This window comes from Scophthalmus maximus, chromosome 18, assembly GCF_022379125.1.
Source record: "Scophthalmus maximus strain ysfricsl-2021 chromosome 18, ASM2237912v1, whole genome shotgun sequence".
NCBI lineage: Eukaryota > Metazoa > Chordata > Actinopteri > Pleuronectiformes > Scophthalmidae > Scophthalmus > Scophthalmus maximus.
In genome coordinates this window covers 10,089,814-10,096,469 of record NC_061532.1, presented here as the reverse complement: position 1 = coordinate 10,096,469, position 6,656 = coordinate 10,089,814, and positions in this window count along the sequence as shown.

Sequence of the window (6,656 nt, the reverse complement as noted above, 5' to 3'; positions counted from 1 at the left end):
TCTCAGGATACTATTTGAACCACTAACATATATTCTTACTGATACAGGTGTTCAAGTGTTCAAGTGGAACTTTGTGGTCGTAGAGCAGTAAGAGAATAGTAAGTATTGTGCTGACATCTACTGGCAACTGCAGGGCGTCATTATGGTGCAATCATTGCCACTGTCGGTCCACCATGAATTTACAATACAATACAACACAGTACATTACACGTACAATAGAACTTTATTAATCATGAGTGCAATTTGGTTTAGGACAAGTACAAAACAAAAACAGGATACAGGCAGGCCCTGACAAACATAAACAACAACAAAAACAAAGAGCCGTTCAGTTGGGTGGACGTGCTTTAGAAATACTTAAATTTTTAGGTCGTAATCGATATAAAATGATTCAATAAATTGGTTAGATAGTCTATTTATTTATTTGGTGTCTGGGCAAGTTCAGTGAAATTGTCAGTCATGTCAATGGATGGTCGCGTCAGCTTTCCTTGTTTTAATTCTGTTAATTTCTTCAATATGATAAAACACACAACTGATTTCACTGAATCAGAATTGCAAAACACACAACATCCAAATATCTCACCAACAAAAATGGGGCAGCATGTTAATTATTGCTTTTGCAAATCAACAAAACAAATCAAACCCATAATTTTCACACATTTATAATATAAACGTATGGAGGCATAGACAGTATGTTAGACTATTTTCTATAACTGACCTCAATTTTTATTGCGCTTAAGAAGTAGGAGATTTTTTTCAAACCCCCCAAAAGGAGCAATTCATTTTCATGTGTATTTGAAAAATTGAACATCACCAATTTTAGAGAGACATGGTTTTCAGTGGACCATAAGTTCATAAGTGACGTCTCACCAGTCACAAACCATTTATGTTGATCGTATTATATGATGCCAGTAGACCAGCAGAGGGAGCCATATCCTCACACTGAAAACCTTTGACTCATCAGAACTACATTCAACCACTTTACAGGGGTTCAGTGCTCTTCTCATTAGGGCTCTCCTGGTGATCCGTCTATAAAATGTTTTAATCACAAGATTCAGCAGATTGCAGAAATGATTAGAATTACTTACATATAAAATGCCCAAGATATTTATACATTAAAAACGGGCACCACAAATTAACTCAAATGTATTCATTCACCTATTTACCAAACACCAGAATCTGCATTTTAGCTGTAAATGACAATGAATAATACAGTGACGGGCGTTTCACCTCGGATTCAACCTCTGACAAAGACGAGTTTCGGTTGGACAGGATGAGACGCGAGACAAAAATAAAACTGTTAATCACTGTTAATCACTGTTATTTCAACTAACCCAGTTGATATCTGAGCCAGGATTTACTGTTCCTGTCTGAGTGTATGTTAATCTCTGCTCATATCGTTTGTATTTGCCAGACTGTGCAGGCTTACCCCCCACAAAAGACCCCAAGTATAATGGCCACTGATTGGTGCGCAGGGAACTGCAACCATGGCAACCAGCTGTTTGGCAATTCCTCTGATGGAGGAAGTGGAGGGAAGAGATATTGGCTTGTAGGTTATACTGGCACACACACACACACACACACACACACACACACTCACACACACACACACACACACACACACACACACACACACACACACACACACACACACACATCACGTAGATGCTTGTTTTTCAGACCCCCTCCAGACAAAGCCGCCCTCTGCTTCTCCTCTTCAGTGTCTGTTCGTTGTTAGTGCTTGATGTCTGGGTTTTGTTGTTCTTTTTGTTTGTTGCTTGCAACAACACCTTGAAGGTTAAGACAGTAGATGGTGGTTAAGCCGGTGGCGAGGTTCAGGGTCATGTGTGTTTGAGTGTGTCCACATGTGCTTGATGAAAACCTCCTCAAACTGTCTGTAATTGGTCCCCATGGGGAATAAGATCTTGGGATTCTCCCCCCGCGCATCAATAAATGCTCACCATGAGAAGAATACACACACTGAGTCCCTGCACATGACATAGAGTAAATGAGGTAAGACACTCGAAAGACTTTGTGTCTTTGCTTGACCTAAATGTGTACATGATTTGTAGGGAACCGATGTCATACATTTCCACATTGGGATGCTGATCCTCTGTTGATTAACGCTCAGGGCTCTTCATGAAAGACCATAATCAACCGAGAGTGGGGGGCGGGCGGCTGCTGAGGAATAAGCAGATCGAGGAATGGATTGATTTTTGAGGACAGGCGTCCTCGCTGCTCCTCACTCATTCATTTGGATTAATTTGGAGCCAGAGCACAGGCCAGTGAACGCCATGGTGGAGGTCAGATGACTTTTTAGATTAAGCAAGCTGGTTTAACAAGCAACATAAACAATGCAGAGAGAAATTATAAATTTTATATCCAGAAGAGTTGGTTTTCTGTCTCTTTGTAATGTTACATATTCAAAGTAAGCACCACCAATTTATCTTGGGTGTCATGTAAAATTAAAGTTGTGATCAAGGTCATTATATCTTTCTCTACCGTAATTGCAATATCTTTTCGAACAGGATCCAATTGTAGCAGCTAATTATGTGGTGCTGAACAAATATATATTAAAAATAAATATCTTGGAGTAATGAGGTAAACAATACAGGCTAGAAAAAATGTAATTTCAAATCAGCTTGCCGAGACACGCCGCTGTGTTGACAATGGTGACACATCTCCACCTACAAGAAACTCATCTCATCAGCAGAAAGTACAAGTAAACAGATGTCGGTGCAGCAGTGATACCACTTCAGCAATGGATGTTCACAGCTTAGCTGGAAATGTTCATACAGCTCCCCTAATCCTTTTTCTTGAATTCAGTGCCTTAGAAATGATAGTGTTTATTTTTTTTAATATTATATAAAGTGATATTACCTTTTGAGCAGACAGACACCACTATCTGAGTAACAAATCATTTTGACAACTTATGCCATTTTCTTCGGCCAATCGGAGGATTTAACCTGCCTGGGAATACCACTCTGTGGTTTCCCATTGGTCAAAGTTTTGTTGTCAGAACATATCCAAAATGTTAGTTCTATTGTTGTCTGTACATGTGTGAGCATGTAGTGTTGTTTTGGTTGCATGATGATAATAGCCTCTTTAATTATCTCGATCCCTACGCAATTCGCGAGAAACAGATGGCATGATGGAGAATGATCTGAACTCATCCCCTGCACACAGACAGATCCCCCCCCCAAAATGCTGTCTAAATAGACTTGCCCTGCCTTGAGCACACACACACACACACACACACACACACACACAGACACTCTCTCTCTCTCTCTCTCTCTCTCTCTCTCTCTCTCTCTCTCTCTCTCTCTCTCTCCGCTGCGTGCTGTATCTAGGTATGAGACCCTCTGCAGCTGACCAATGTCAGCCCTCAGGGTGCCGCACAGAATGGGGCAATCGCAGCAAAGGAAACAAAGCTCAAAAACAATGAGTTCATACACAAACAGGCCAGCAGACATATGGCCGTGTGACCCGAGTAAATAGTGCTATTAATTCTAAATCCCTGCAATTAATCCCCCGGGTGCCGACGGTGGTATTGTCCACATTGTGTTTATAACAGCAGTGTTTACAGTCTGATATCCAGGCATTTATTGTGTTGTGCAGGCTTCAGGGCCGGCTGAACTGTAAAAAATTAAATCCACAAGATCTAGTCTCTCTATACGTCCCTGCTTATACAGTACCTGTATATTCTAATGATATGAGGAAAACAACATAGACACTTATGACCATGAATTTTGTCTAAAATAATGTTTCATTTTTTAGTCTTTCTAGTAGTTATAATTAATGTACAATGTATAACATGTGTTATATAATAATCCCCCAAAGGAGCTTATGTTATATATCCTCCCCTGAAAATGAATACATGACTGCGTATCATGTTTTTTTTTATTAATAACGCTCAATTAATAACAAGGTAATTGTGTAACATTGTATGCTGTGGTAGAAAATATGTTTACTGAAATATTGCACTTCAGGACAATTGAGTTTCTAATGCTTGCTAGGGGCACGAAAGTTATCTGTTGCCTCGTACTTCTTACACCACAATGTAGTACGCGTCGGAGATTAAAAGTTTGAACTTGCTCTTACAAATACTGCTTCAGACAGCAGCCCTTTTAATGCTTTTCTAACTTACTCAGTCAAATCTCTGTGCGGCTGTTGGCTGTTGAGTACTCGTAGTAGTAGAAATGATCAATGTTGGCACCGAACACTGTGCGATGGTGTTCACGCCTACATATTTTTATGCTTGAAGAGCAGAAGTTGTAACATTTATGTGTGGAGTGCTGGGAAATTGAATGGGCTTAGTGTAGTGAAACTAAAGCGATTCCCCACGAGGGGCATTGTAGGTTTGCACACATGCACACACAAACACACACATGCAAGAAGGACACGTGCATTTGTGTTATATAGTATTTATAAAGTGAAGAAAGGAGGTTGTTCCCAGGGATGTGGTTGCACTTAAGGTTTTAGTAGAGTAAAATATTCAGTAAGTAACCAAAATCTTGTTGGAAGCAGTTCGGGGTAACTTCTTGTATTGCATTTTTTTGTTTGTTTCCACAAATATTACTGTTATTGAGGTTATGAACGAAATGATGTGCCATGTCCTCTTGACACAAAGCAGCAGGTCTAGTGTGCAGTGTAGACTCAGCCCTGTGTCGGGGAAGTGAAAACATCTCCTCCCTTCATCCTTTCTCCTCTCTCTGGTTAATAAGCGACTCTGTGCGGTTGAATCGCCTGTCATGTGAATGACTGATCAGGCCACAGCAGCGTGACACGTCACAACGGCGTTTGTCTGATGCTGCACTCGGGTTCCACTGCAGTGGAGACGAGATGGGATGGATCTCTCCTCCAGCTGAAGGAATCCGTGGAGAGATGCTGCTGGTGTAGCCCTCATCGCTCATCTCTCTCTTCGCCACCCTGGTCACATACAGAATCAGTCTGTCTTTTTATATTCTCAAGCTGCCACCCCCTCCTCTTTCTCTGTCTCTCTGAGGTACTGGCAGGATGGATCACTTCATCCACAGGGGAGAGGGGGGATAACAGAGAACTATGAAGAGAGTAGGGGGAGGCGGAGAGGAACATACGGGATCAAGAGAGGGAATGGCAAAATGACGAGGGGGATGGGAAGACATAAAATTTACAGTATGATCTGCTGGGCTATATCAAATAAGGAAATTGAATGTATTGCTTGTATTTCCGATGGCTTTATCGCTCATGAAAATAGCACTTCCTTACTCTTGCCGATTTAAATTCATTTCATACATCCATACGCTTCCCCCTCTCCTGTCAGACAGCTGCCTCCTTCCACATCAGTTTTAATATTCTGAAAAACCATGACCGACATGCAGCTCGAGGACTGTGCTGGTGCGAGATTTGCTGGTGTGCAGCCAGCTGACTGAACCGGGCACGCCGGCTGACGAGGGGCAGCTCCCATCCTCAGCGATTCTCCTCACATTCACCTTGCAGTCCCAATTATTCAAGGCAGCGTGCACGAGCGCTCCCTGCCAGCCAGCCAGCCCCAGCTGTGAAAAGTGGGTCATGGAATTTAAAGGGACACAGCCTTGTCACGCTGCACTGTGGTGCTGGCAACATTTTGGCTTTCTTCTCCTTCCAACACAAGGCAGCAGCAGCAGTGTGTGTGTGTGTGTGTGTGTGTGTGTGTGTGTGTGTGTGTGTGTGTGTGTGTGTGTGTGTGTGTGTGTGTGTGTGTGTGTGTGTGTGTGTGTGTGTGTGTGTGTGTGTGTGTGTGTGTGTGTGTGTGTGTGTGTGTGTGTGTGTGTGTGTGTGTGTTTTCTGCAGTGAAATCCACAAGGCTGTTTGGGAATGTGTCAGTGAATCTGAAGACATTCATTATCACGTTCTCTGTGGGAATATAACCAGTGGCGCATTCACTGAGTGCGTCTCTCTCTCTGTCTGTCTGTCTCCTCCGTAAACTGGCCTATATTCTTTCACATGCCTTCAGAAGTAAAAATACATGAGCTTTGACTTGCAGCGAGCTTGACTTGTTCCCTCACAGATCAACGATCACGTAACATGAAGATTCATTCTGATTATTCTCTCTAAGGCCCACGAAATGGCCTTTTTTTAAATAACACTGTTAAATCTTTCCCAGAGATCAATGACCACTTTCTACCTAGCAACAGTGTACAGTAGGCCACTGGGCTAGTCCATATGGGGCTACATGCTGCAGAGAAAGGCCACTCATGCGCATATTGAGCAATTATGTCATACACTGATGAGCTCTTTACAGAATGACAGTGTCTGTCCCACTGAACCTCTTCCACACTGTGTGGCGCTGAGAAGAAAAACACACTGGCAACCAACATGCTCTTATATGCCCCTTAATGCAGAAACAGGCACGTGAAAGCACGTGCACTCCCTCCAGGACCAGACGCACACAGATCTCAACACATCTGTGGGGATCAGGTGTGACAGGCATATAAATAATGAAACTTTTTTTTCAAACTACTCAAAGTTGCCCTACGTGGACAGCAACAGACCATTACAACTTAATACCTAGTACAAATTAAATGTAGGAAAAACAAATTATACGTTTCTAACATCAACCAAATGCTTCTCTTTCTTTCACCATGTTTCTATGCATGCCGTGAGTCACTCAACGAACAACATTTTCACAGACTTTCCCG